Genomic DNA, 11,775 nt, shown 5'->3' with positions numbered 1-11,775 from the left:
TTTGTGCGGGTTTTCACCCCATAACGTACGCATCCTGACGGTTCTGTCTTTACTGCAACTAGCAAATGACGTCAAATGACCTGTACTGGCATAAGGCCTACCTAATCTAATAAATCTAAGGGCATCATGCGTGACATCAATAGGCTGTGATCAAGGTCCTTGGTTGTGATATGGGAATTGGTCGATGGGCCTATATGTCTAGGTAGGGTAAGGTAAGGTGCGGTCAGGCTGTATATCCTGATGAGGACTAGATTCCACCAGTTAGCATAACCCATGGATTCATTCTGAAGCTTTTCATAATCGATAAGTTTCGTAAAACAATAAGAGAAACCAAAATCTCGTTAGTGCGAATGGGAGGGAACAGTCACCTAACCAAGCTATCCGTGAGTTAGGCCTAATGATTTCTACTTGATTGCGGAAACTTCAGTGAACCTGAGCTTCATCACTCAGGCATTGTTTGTCGTTCGTATCTTTCCACTTCTCTCTTATTTTATTTACGGAACAACGGAGCATCTGATCGAAAATTACCGTAAAGTCGATTTTGGGAAATGGTGCAACGCGCAGCGGATTTTTGGCAATCAATAAACACAAAATCAGGTTCATTCGACGATAGTAAGAAAGACATCTGTTCATCACTTGGTGTATTTAAGAGTGTTATTGGAACATTACGTCAAGGTCAGGTAGGCCAAGACCAGACGTCCACATCAGGAGTCAAGGCTGGCATAAGCTAAACCAGTTAAGCATATATTGCTTGTTACGGTTACCAGAAACATATACGGTAGTTATTAGCCACCATGACCTCTTCATTAACAATATTCTTCTCACTTGTCGGATACGGTTTCTACTGAAAGCGTTGAAAAACAATAGGTCGAGGGCCATTAACCAGCCATTCATCTGATTCACTGATTCGAAACTTTCAGTTGAAAGCTTCTCCAAAAAGTGGGAAGAAGTCAATCTTAAGAGGTCACTGTGGCTGCTAAAATACTCGAGAGTCGTACCCGTATACTTTCTTAGATTTCTTCATTATTTTCAATAAAATGCGTCAATGTATTGTCAAAGAACAATATCCATGAAGGCCAATGAAAGAAAAATGCGGTTTTCTAAAAAAAAAAAATAAAATCTAGACCCAGCTCTAAATCACCGTTAAAAGAAACTACTTAGAAACGACACGGCTATCATAAGCTATACTAGACGTACCCATGCGCACAGGGAACTGGTTTCGAAAATGCATGGATGGACTGTAAAAAATAATAAATAAGTAAAACAGCGAGTAACTTAGGGACGTAGGAGCGAGGAGTATCAAGTGACAGGCAAAATACCGCATTAATGTGCTAAGTGGCACCTTCAAACACCCATATACCTGCAGGATCGCGGCACCGCCGAGCAGTGTTATTGGAGTAGTTGAGGAGAGAGTATCGTGCTTCTTTCGGTCCCCATTGCCCCACGTTGTCTGTACCACGCGTACCGGTTTTTACCCTCATCGATTGTACCCTGTGAAAAGTCCATCATCATCGTCAGGTTTGTGAAACGTCCTTGTTGAAATTCTCGACCTGAGTAGCTTTTTTTTCATGGAGAAGGATTTGCTATGCAAACCTTTTGTAATCAATAGCATTGTTGTGGTTTGTCCCTAATTCTTTCTAGATTACGTTCAGGTCAGAGTAACTTGCGTGGCCAAATAATGCTTTTTCGGTGGTCTGAGTTGGTTTTACTTGCTTTCAAGCAGGCGTACATTATATAACAGGTATAATTATCTATCTAATTAATATGCTTAGTGCTTGGTATCATGAATTCAAAGGAATGCTTAAGTTGGCGAGCGCGTAGCTTGGCGGAGTTGACCCACACCACAAAAATAGAACATCGTAATTCTAAAAGTAGATTTTAATATTAAAAAGTATACGATCATTCCTTTATGTGTTATCATCTAAAATAATTCCATTGTCAAATATAGTCATACACAAGAATGCTTGCATGTTATTATCTAAGTAATTCCATAGTCAACTGTACTCATACATAGGAATGCTTTTAAGATAATAGGCTGGATATAGGCCTGATATTATTCGATTCATGCTGTGATATGCTTCATGAGATTCTGTATACATAAACCCACGCGATAAGTAATGTATACTGTGTGAGCGATATGCCTAAACATATTTGATTTCACAGTCGCTTTTGGTTGTTGACATTCTGTAATTTTGCTTAGGACAATCCACTAGGTGGACTATAAAGTAACTTCTATTATTATTATTATTATTATTATTATTATTATTATTATTATTATTATTTGTTGTTGTTGTTGTTGTTGTGTTAATGCCCCCATTTTCGTGGATTTATACGAGCAAAAGTAGTTAAGGGTTTGGCGTTATTATTGTATTTGTAAGTAAGCTTATTTGCTAAATGAACATTCGTGATTTGTAGTCTTATTGAGGCCCTTTAAGATCAGTTTTCATGACTCCTGATGTGCTTTTATCGCGTGCATGACGGACACTGTTGAAATCATCATTATTATTATTCATAAGGTGCTGTCGTTCATATGGAACGAGTTGAACGGCCATTAACCTGCCCATACGAGAGAGAGAGAGAGAGAGAGAGAGAGAGAGAGAGAGAGAGAGAGAGAGAGAGATTCTGTGTACCATATGATGATGAAAATAGCAGTTCGACGGAGATAATGTTAGATTTAGTATGCAAATGAGGTAGAGAACGGTGCAAAGTAGTAGCGTAAGGTCTTGTCACACAGGCGTGAACATGCTAGGCCGTTGATTACTTTGCATACAAAAATATTTGTTACTGAAGGGCATATTAGGCCTATATGCGTGTGAAATCGAGTTTACTTGTGATTATGAATATATGAAATTTAACTTGTCAAGCCAAGTACTGAGGTTTTTCGACCGTGCAACGCTTAAGGGACTGAAAAGATAAAAGAACCTGAAAGTAAAGGGATTGAAGATAGGATGAGGGAAACGGCTTAAAAGTAGGTGCAGCTATGGGCTGAAGGAACGCTGCAAACACGTTTAAGTAATGCATAGCGTACCACGTGAGGTGCACTGACGGTACTACCTCACTACCGGGAAAATGGGTTAGCGTCAGTGACTTTTGTTAATTAGGTTTGACTTTCTCAGAGTTTTTAAATCTTTGATGATTTCCGGATAAAAGAAAAGGGTTGACCGGAATAACTCCAATCGCTGTTGATCGGTGATTCGACATGAAAGCGTGTTACTTATTGCATATCTTGGAGAGAGAGAGAGAGAGAGAGAGAGAGAGAGAGAGAGAAATCTACAGTTATTTGGTGTAGGATTCTCGGTCATCCAAAACACGTATATGGCAGTGGTAGGCCTAATTGTATGTGAATATCCAATAGACCTAGTACATCCGTGGAGATATATTGGCATGGTGGGCTGTCTACAACTTTTCAGTGGGTACCATTTTAACCACTGTCGAACCTTTTCAGGCAGAAGGCCTCGCAACACCCGCCAGGATACCGTATGACACAATCAAAACATGTAATTCACCAGGAAAGTAATGAATTCAGTAAAAACACTGCACCCTCTACGTCCAACTTTTTCTCCGTTTCTGTACAAATCCATCGGCCTAGCTCTGTGAGTCTAGAAAATGTAGTTCGTTGGTCTGGTTTAACAATTAAAAGGCATTAAGTAATGGCGATCTAATAATGTAATAATGACATGTTATTGTTGTCTGTGTAGCAGTTATGAGTTTGGTTTATTGTTATTGTATAAATAACCATGATTACTGTGAATTAAAATGGCCGTTGTTATTGGTGTATTTGCTGCTTCCATACATTTACTGAGTACAGTATTAGAATGATTGATAATCTCCGTTTACTTGCATGTTCAAGTTTGTAACAGGTGCTTTGTAGCAGCGACGGGTCAAAACGAGACCCGAGACACGCAAAGTGGGCGGTTCAGAAGGGATGACGAAGTACTGTAGTAGCAGTTTATGAATAGCTAACAGAAAAAAAAAATCCACATCAGATTGCTGTGCTAAGATAAAACCTAGATTGATAAGTACCTTGCCTTTCCGTCATATACGGTTTACCAAACGTCATGGTTCAATTGAGGCTGCAACAATCACTATTACTGCAGCACCGTCAAAAACAGTAATCTGTGCTACTTTGGCTTGTTACCTACGCGTCACCTCCGAGGTGCTAGTACTAAATATGGCGGAAGCTCAATGGAACGTCGTGTTTAGTACTAGCCCCTCGGGGGTTAAAGTATTATATATACCCATTTCTATATTGTGTGGTCGACAAATTATTATACTAATAAACGATATCTTTGATCCCCGAGGGGTTAGTACTAAACACGGCGTCCCATAGAGCTTCCACCATGTTTAGTACTAGCACCTCGGGGGTGACGCGCTGATAACAAGCCAAAGTAGCACCCAATAATCCGCTGTATAATGAAGAATCACGTTCCGAAACGTTCATGATAAAAGCGCCTGTCAAAAAAAAAAATTCAAGAGGTAATAAAAAGATAAAACATTAAAAAATCAATTACCATTCCCTCGTGGCTCAACTCTCAGTACGAGCCGAACCATAAGTAGTATCAAAACAATCCCTAAATAATAAATAATATATTAATATATATTGTTATTCAGTTTTTGCGTTTGTGTGTTCGTAGGCGAAACCTCATGTTTTCCGTTTCCTCTGTGACTTCCTAAGGAGCTGTAAAACGATCCGCGCGTTCTTTCTGAATGATGATATAGCCAGAAATTCCATGAGTCAATTGTAATTATAATAGCACAGTTGTTACGTAAACAGTGCCGAATAGAAAAAGAGTTAAAGAACATATAAAAAAACAAACATTTAAAACTAAACGCATAGGGAAACCGGTCTTGAAAGCAGGTAAGGCTCTTTGTAAACTGGCCACTATCTCTCAGTAGTGCAAGCGGATTAGCACGGTCTTACCCGAATATACTGTAAGAGTATTTTCTCTCTCGGGAGGTCGACTCATGGTGTTCGAATGAGCACCATTTATTGTCATAGTAGCAAAGGTAAGGTGTATGTTACAATTCGCCAGTGTGATGGTGATTTATTCCTGCTGTGAAGAAAACAACTAATCTGACGTTTTTACAAAGAATAATTCCCATCCTACAGGATGCCACTAATACTTATTGTAGTGGTGTTGATTCCTTTGTTCCCTTCTATTGCACAACGTCCTTGCATTTCTTCTGTTTTTAATTCTTCTTTAAGGAGGTGCTGTGGTTGAATTTTTGTGATTGAGGCTCCAGTTTTGTAAATCCCCCTTTTTTTACCTGAATCTCACTCCCCCCTCCCCCTCGGCCCTGACATAAAAGGAGTTATAGTGTTCACTTGAAAGAAATTACAGAAGACAATAGGAAACATGAGTCATTTCGCCGAGTTTCGGCTACAGCCAAACTATCGGAAAACTTCTTGTTTATTAGCTCTGATTTTCAGTGTTGACTGAGTACTTACAAAGACACCTCAGGGCATTAACATTTATGGCTATGATCAGTGTTTGCAGTTACTTTGTTTCAATATTAAAAGCTTTCCCCTGTAGTGGGGTAGTGCCGTCGGTGCACTTCACGCGGTGCACTGTAGGCATTACTTTAGGTTCTTTGCAGCGTCCCTTCGGCCCCTAGTTACAGCCCATTTCATTCCTGTTACTGTGCTTCCATTCATATTCCCTTTCTTCCATCATGCTATCCACCCTCTCCTAACAGTTGTTTCATAGAGAAACTACGAGGCTTTCCTCCTGTCACACCATTCTACTTTCAATTTCCCTTTTAACAGTTAAGTTAAATTAAGTATATCTTAGTTTAACCAGACCACTGAGCTGATTTAACAGCTCTCCTAGGGCTGGCCCGAAGGATTAGATTTATTTGACGTGGCTAAGAACCAACTGGTTACCTGGCAACGGGACCTACCAGCTTATTGTGGAATCCGAACCACAATATGACGAGAAATGAATTTCTGTCACCAGAAATAAATTCCTCTAATTCTTCACTGGCCAGTCGGAGAGTCGAACGCTGGGCCAACAGCGTGTTAGCCGGGAGCTCTACCCACCTCACTAATGAAGAACGTCCCATTTAACATTGAATGACCTGATAGGTCCCAGGGCTTGGCCTAAATTCTGTATTCCATTCCAAGCTTTGTAACATCTCGAATTCACCCTGTGGTTAATATATTGTATCTTCTGTCTCGTACGGTAAGGACGTTCGACCATTTTCCTTATTAAAAGTTCCGTTAATGTGGGATGAGCCGATGGTCTGATGTCTGGTGATATATACTAAATTTGACGAGAAACGTTCGAAACCCGTAATCTGTACCCGTGAACGCCCTCATTTCAGTTCCTTTCAAAATGTTTCGTTGTAAAGTAATCTTGCCCGGCATGGGCGTAATCGCACCGCGTATTATAAGGCAATTCATCAAATGGCAACATCCTTGTTTAGGCACGCATCGTAACTTGAACGAAAACGACCGTAAATCTCAGAGCTTCTCGCCTGTAAAGTCGCGCTTCAGAAACGAGAGCTTTTTTTTACAACTGTCAAAACTGCTGTGACTAGTTTTTTTTTTTTTTCGTCCTTTATGTCCATCTTTACCGGTTTGTTTTGATTCGCTTTAGTACGAGATGACTGTCGAAGAATTCTGACTGGTTAAAATGGCGTTGAAACTGGATCCTGCATTTACATGGGAACGTGATATCATTACACAAGGACCCCACGTTGCATTTGCCGGAGAGGACGTTTGCGTCTGGTTAAAAAGCAGTCAGTGTTTCGTCACTATACGTTGCTTTTGTGAGTTTATCATCCTGTTAATATTAGATTACATCCCGTAGGGGGGTTAGGGTTGTCAGTGCACCTCACGCGGTGCACTTTAGGCGTTACTTGAGGTTCTTTGCAGCGTCCCTTCGGCCCATAGCTGCAGCCCCTATTATTCCTTTTACTGTACCTCCGTTTCTGTTCTTTTTCCTCCATCTTACTCCCCATCCTCTCCCAGCAGTTTTTTTTATAGTGCAACTGCGAGGTTTGCTTCCTGTTGCACCGTTAAAACCTTTTTACTCTCCATTCTCCTTTCAGCGCTGAATGACCTCTTAGGTCCCAGAGCTCGGCCTTTGGCCTAAATGTTATATCCTATTCCAACATTAGATTACATAGGGTTATTAGTCGCTAGACTTTTTAGTAGAGAGCTTACTTTCGCTAATTATGTTTTTATACGTACGATTGTACGTGTTTTAGCAGGATACCTCAAGAACGGTTGAGCGGAAATTCATGGAACTTGGCAGTTATATACAATGGGTGGCCTTATTGTAACAATTAACTTTGGGGAGACATCAGTTTGGATATACGGATAGATGTGTATGTGTGCGTGTGTGTGTGTGTATGTGTGTGCATGCGCGCGCGCGTTATCACTGTATCTCATGAACGGTTCAGCGGAATTTGATGAAGCTTGGTAATTATTTTCACTGACTTACATTCTTTTGACAGTTGAGGTAACCTTTTGGAGAATTCCGCTCAGACAAGGCCTGAAAACATCCTTCAGACTCCATTAATTGGAACAAGAGAAATAGATGCAAGCATATCTGAAAAGATGCACGGCTCTAATGAAATTCTCTCTCTCTCACATTATACATACACGTACATATAAATGCACCCATGTACATATATATATATATATATATATATATATATATATATATAGATAGATAGATAGATAGATAGATAGATAGATAGATAGATGAATATTTGCACATAATCGTTATATGTTTTTTTATGAACTGACCGTAGTATTTCCATGCATTGCATGTTGTATTGTTTGTTTTTATTTAAGTTTTTAATGTTAGCGCTGTGGATTAAAATCTGTTCTTAGTGCATATTCGCCCTACTGAAGGGAGTGTTCATAGCTGTTTATAGCGGGGATAGACTTGCTTTGTTTATTCTCAAGTTACCGGCTGTTTGCAGTTCGAATAGCGTAGGTTTGCGTTGGTTCGATACGTTTGATGCCCGTTCAAACTTAAAACCCTGTAAGTGAGATGAATGTTTATATATGATTAATGTTGATGTATTATGTCAATTTACCTTTATGCATGTGTTATTCAAATCTGTTGAAATGCATATACACCAACTGCCTGACGCAGACAGGCGTATTTGTGTATGCATGTGTAATTGAAAGGAAAAGGATATGAATTCGTGCGTTTTGGAAAGGGGTCATATTAACGTTAGAGATGGAATTGGACGAGACAGTCCTGTGTTAACGAATATCCTTACCTGAATAATTAACACACACACACACATTTCATATATATATATAAAATTTATATATATAATATATATATATATATATATATATATATATATATATATATATATATATATATATATATATATATATATATATATATTATATAGTATGTATCTTCAGTGAGTTGTCACGCCTGCGCAAGCATGCGAATGTTCAGCTCTGTCGCCAACATTGGCTACTCGATGCGAAGTCTGGGTTCATGATGCTTGAAGTTGGCAGAAAATGTTCTCGCGTGTCCCCGTATCGGCGAGAATCTTGATCCTCAAGAGGGTCAGCTCACTCGCAGGGCGAAGAAGGGAGTAGACATTCCGCAGAATTTATGTCAACTGCCGTGGTGCTAAAAGAGAGAGAGGAATAGCGAGAGGTATCCCGTAGGGGGTGGGGCTTAATGCCGTCAGTGCACCTCACGCTCTTAGCTGCAATCCATTTCATTCCTTTTACCATACTTCCGTACATATTCTCTTCCATCTTTTCACTATCGGCCTGTTATTGTTTCAACATTACTTTCAGCGCTGAATGATCTCGTAGGTCCCAGCGCTTGGCCGTTGGTATAAATTTTGTATTCCAGTGATAACATTGAGAGGCGAAGAAGTACCAATGGCTTCGTGAGGATGATTCGTATTGAACCTTTTTGAATAGATTTTGTAAATGCCTGCTTTTCTTTCCAGTGTAAGGATTACGAAATAAAATGGATCAAATGATGAAGAATTCTGAGAATTCAAGTTAGGAGAAGATCTTGATTATATATACTGTATGTGCTTGGTTGCTTGTAATAAGGTCTCCATACCGCTTTTAATGCCGACCGACAGAGATTTATAACGTTGCTTCTGATTAGCACTTGGAATTACTTTAAAGATTTTTTTGCGATATTCAAGATAAGCTGGGCTTTTGAAACCATTCTCCACTTCTTTGCAAAATTTAATCTCATTTATTTTAATACATTTTGAATTATTGTTTGTTTGGAAGCAAAATTCCAAGCGAAGATGCAATGCATTACTACCCTAAAGCAGTTCACAATGTACTTTTATTTATATGTCTACCTATTTATTTATTGATTTTTGTTCTTTTCAAATAACTGATCTCTTCTTTCTGTATGTCCTATTATCTTCTGTAACTTCTTTTAAACGAACACTATATTCTTTGGAAGCTCGAGTTTCAAGTCGCTGGACCCCTGTAGGCTTGTTCCGTATGAATAGTGTTTATCTTCTAAATAATAATAATAATAATAACCGCCTTTGTTACTGTCACCGCATATCATCAATTAGGCCGAATAGCTTTTTGTATTATATGGCTGCCTATTATGTACTTCCTTTCAATAAGTAGAGCTTCAACTTCCGACTTTATTTTTACGTACTTTATCCTTCTTTGTTTGGAGCCAACAAAACCACTCTTTATTGTTTGTGACGCATTTTCAAATATTTTATTTTCAAATATTTTTTCCTCTGTTGAGAAACAAAAACATATTTGTTGTATCGTTATTTTTTTTTTTATCACATTCCTAAAATTTCATTGGGACACGTCGACAAATTTGACGTTTGGTAAACCCAAATGAATGATCAATAAAGGTATTGTGAGCATTTCATTGTGCAGGAGTACCAGGAGTGGATGGATTTTAATTAGTTTCATTTCCATTCCTTTCAGCGGAGTGGATGAATGCTAATGTCACAACAGATCCGTGAAAAGTAGAAAGGCATTTGAATTTTCCAACTGCGAGAGTTAAGTGCAATGATGGTAATGGTTGGAACATACAAAAAGAGAGGTTTTCAGAACTGGAGAATTGCCGTGTTTATGCGATAAAGATGATGTTGCGTTGCAAGAAAAGACAAGGAATATTGGAGAACTGTGAAATGGAGAATAATTTCTGTCAGCTTTAATACAATGAAAATGAAACGTGACGCTGAACATAATGAAAAAATTACGTTACCGAACTGAAAGACATTTTTATCACCGAAGTGCAAAAAGAGTAATGCATATCAGAATCAGAAAGTGATACGTATCGGTACAGTTCTTCGTTGGAAGGTGGGTTCCGTTCTCAGCTAGGACTCTGCTGGCCGCGAGTTCGAATCTCCGGCCGGCCAATGAAGAATAAGAGGAATTTATTTCTGGTGATACAAATTCATTTCTCGCTATAATGTGGTTCGGATTCCACAGTAAGCTGTACAGTAGGTCCCGTTGCTAGGTAACCAACTGGTTCTTAGCCACGTAAAATAAATCTAATCCTTCGGGCGAGCCCTCTCTAGGAGAGCTGTTAATCAGCTCAGTGGTCTGGTTAAACTAAGATATACTTTTATTTTAGTACCCAGGTACACTGACTGAAAAAAAGTTAAGTATACCTTAGTTTTACCAGACCACTGAGCTGATTAACAGCTCTCCTAGGTACGCTGAAGATGATACATCATAATGTATAGGACATTGCCCAGATGCACTAGAGATGATATCCTATAAGTGTCCAAATGCAAAATTAACACATACCTCGTATAAAATGTATTAAAGAAATACGTAACGCTAATTAATGTATTTGATACGTGCCCAAAGTACGCCTAAAGAGATACGTGCAAGCGTGTCTAAATTATAGTTTGGTAAATTAATTGCACTGTTATTAATTGGTAATTAGCGAACGAATTTTCAATACCGCTGTTTACCGATGTGTACTCGAAACGTTATGATAAAGTAATTTGCAATATCAGCCGCAAATCATTAGGAAAGATGTTTTTGGGTTTATGAACAACAGTTTTTTAGTTGACAGGGAAAACCTTTTAGATAGCAATTTCTGCCAACTTTGTAATGATAAAAGTTAAATAAAGAAAACAAAGTCCCTAATATTTTCGGTGAAAATTAGAAAACAATTCTTTATAAGGAAGTGGCCTGCAAACAAAATTGATCTTTGTGACAAAGCGCCTATTGGTCTTATCTATCTTTTTATAATAATAAAATCCGAGAGGATCAGATCTTGTTTGTCCTCCCCCTGGTGACAGTAGAGGAGACATGACACAGCCACCCACCCCCTCAAAACCGGTTTGTCCGCCCCGTGTGGGGGCCGGGTTAGGTAGGGGAGACAGCATCCCAGGGTTCCAGCGCGCCAACAAGCTCATTAGTTAAAAACTACTGTACGTTGTTCCAAATGATTTGTCCTATTACCAGTTGATGTATGAAGCTGGAAGTTTTGCCTAAATCAGAATTGACAGAAGACCAAACGTCAGGTCTCTTTTCATGGTGGCTATTCCATGGGAATATCTCCGAAGTACAGAACCACTTACTACAACAAGTGTTGAGACTGCAGCAAAGTACCCCAGGCTTGTCTCTCTCTCTCTCTCTCTCTCTCTCTCTCTCTCTCTCTCTCTCTCTCTGTCGACTTCGTACATCATCGTTATGAATGTAATCTGTCGGATGTTTATTTTGTTAGTTACATTACTATTTTACAGATTCAATTTTAATTCTATTTTAAATAATTACTCAATAATTCCCTTTTATATAATTGATAATACGAAGTACAGTATTTA

At 38.9% G+C, this 11,775-nt stretch overlaps 1 protein-coding gene across 1 annotated transcript in view; it reads left to right on the top strand.

Moving 5' to 3' along the window:
- Window positions 1-1,383: 1,383 nt before the first annotated feature.
- The window catches only part of LOC136838473 (uncharacterized), a 606,774-nt gene continuing 596,382 nt past the window's right edge, over window positions 1,384-11,775 (top strand). Inside the window, exon 1 of the mRNA XM_067103433.1 lies at window positions 1,384-1,518. The gene's annotated coding sequence lies outside the window, so the exon portion shown is untranslated. The remainder of the gene's footprint in view (window positions 1,519-11,775) is intronic.

The sequence above is a fragment of the Macrobrachium rosenbergii genome, chromosome 5 (assembly GCF_040412425.1).
Source record: "Macrobrachium rosenbergii isolate ZJJX-2024 chromosome 5, ASM4041242v1, whole genome shotgun sequence".
Lineage (NCBI taxonomy): Eukaryota > Metazoa > Arthropoda > Malacostraca > Decapoda > Palaemonidae > Macrobrachium > Macrobrachium rosenbergii.
This window is presented reverse-complemented; position numbering and strand designations above follow the sequence as displayed.